The following is a 2336-nucleotide window of genomic DNA, read 5'->3' on the forward strand; positions in this document are numbered from 1 at the left end:
GTCTCCTTCAACACTTCCCGCTCGCCTACGAAGGTTCGTGCTGTAAACCAGGCATAACTAGTCAGATAAAATTATGGAGTCAATTCGGCTTCAATGATTGCTACCCAGAGTTCCTTTCGGTCCAGTCGCGTAGGCTTGAGTTGGTCGACGACAACATTTTTTGAATTGACTGTATACACACACAACACACACACACACACACACACACACACACACACACACATACATACATACATACATACATACATACATACATACATACATACATACATACATTTGCAAAAATTATGGCCGCTTCCATATATGTGTACCAGTATATCAAAAGCATATCAAAAATTATGGGATGTCATCCCTGATATTTTTTTCGAGTTATCTATTATATGGCTTTCCGAAAAAAATATCAAGAAAGATATCTCGCTATGTCTGATATACTTTTGAAATACCTGTATGGCGTATATTTGAAACGGCCATAATTTTTGCAAATGGCTGTACATATATATATATATATATTTATATATATATATAAAAGTTTACAAAAATGGAAATAAACACCATCCAATGTTTACGATATACTATGTCTTTCTATCCATATTCGAATAATAGATATCCCATTCTTGGAATATGGATATATTAGACAAATACAGACATATACAGTATATCGTCAACATTTGATGGTGTTTATTTCCATTTTTGTAGACTCATTTTTTTGAAACCTCACCTTCATTGATGTCTATGGCGTACGCAGTTCTGACACTTTCCAAAATGAATGACTTGTCATTTCTGCTTCGTCAAAATCATATTTACAAGATTCCTCCTATTTTGCGTTTTGCTTCGAGGGACATACTACTGTGCTGTTTTTATTTTTCTGATTAAAAATACGGTTCGCAGTGACTCTCATAACACATCAAGTGACTTGAGTGAGATTTTTTTACAAAATTCCCCTCTTTTTGACGTGAACAGTCTGTACCGCTTAGATATTACTTTACATCATTGCCCCATTTCGACCTCTTCCATCAAGAGAGCAATTTGCTGTTCTGAGACTGCCACATTGTATAGCAAAGTGTAGCCATAGTTCATAATGAATCATCTATCCACTAGGGTGAAACAACAACCTTACCACTCTTATCAGGATTTATAGTATGTTGTGTTCGTATATATACAAATAGAGGATGGATATTACACGAGCGCTTGGAGATACGAAATGGATCTTCGAGTGCTGAAAAGATCGATGAAAGTATCCAAATAAGCAGACCAAGTCATTACTGAACAGGGATGTCAAATCAAGATCATCGAAAACCTCGATCTCAGTAACACTATTAGGTGCTGGGAGTTTTAATGCGGTCACGGAATACGGATACGTATCAAAGCTAAACTTATCCTATACAAGTCTGTCATACTGCATAGCACTTCTGGCGAAGATAGCTATTCTCTCTATGTACCTCATACATCCAGGGTTCGGAGAAGTCGATGCTGTTCATTACAACTTAAGGAACGCTGACTTTCCAATATCAAGGTCCATTTCTATGGCCAAAACTAAACAAAAAAGTTTCAAATTCAAGTCCCTCAAATCAGTGGTATAAGGAAATTAGACCACTGTTGTGACAGTGTTCTTTATGTAATAGCTGATTTTTGATTTTAATTTCAATTATGATTTTTACTTTTCATCGTTCGTTCATTCATTCATTCGTTCATCCATTCATTCATTCATTCATTCATTCATTCATTCATTCATTCATTCATTCATTCATTTATGAATTTATGAGTGTATTTTTTTATTTTTGGGAGGGGTCTTACTTCACTCCTCCATAGCTATTTTAATCAAGAATTCTACTACCATTTGACTATTCAAAATCACTCTAGTTCAATTATTTTATCATTTATTTTAGAGTTCATTTATTTTAGAGTCCATTTACATATTCCATGTTAGATAATCCATGTTTGGGATCTATTTACTAGATATGCCTCCAAACAATAAACATTCGTCTTTCCAAACATTGTTTAAACATTTCCATTTTTCATTCTACTAATACCTACTAAACTTTTCTTTCTCACAATATAGAGCATTTTTCAAATATTTTTAACTCTTCTATCTTAGGCCTTTCTAAAACTATTTCAGTGAACAAAATAGCCGCCTCCAAAGCTCAACAGAAAGTACAAAAAATTGCACCCACAAAGTCAAGAACATTTTTCTCATCACAGACAATTCCAGAAACATTGATCCTTTTCACCAACAAATATACGAAAACGCTTTCCTTACCAAAAAAAAACATTAAAAAGTCGCCTCTTCAGATCTGTCTAGACACTAATTCCACGCACCGACCACACTCAATTGGCTT

The sequence above is a fragment of the Actinia tenebrosa genome, unplaced genomic scaffold (assembly GCF_029948245.1).
Source record: "Actinia tenebrosa isolate PJP-AT-01 unplaced genomic scaffold, QUT_ActTen_1.0 utg1892__unscaffolded, whole genome shotgun sequence".
NCBI classification, from domain to species: domain Eukaryota; kingdom Metazoa; phylum Cnidaria; class Anthozoa; order Actiniaria; family Actiniidae; genus Actinia; species Actinia tenebrosa.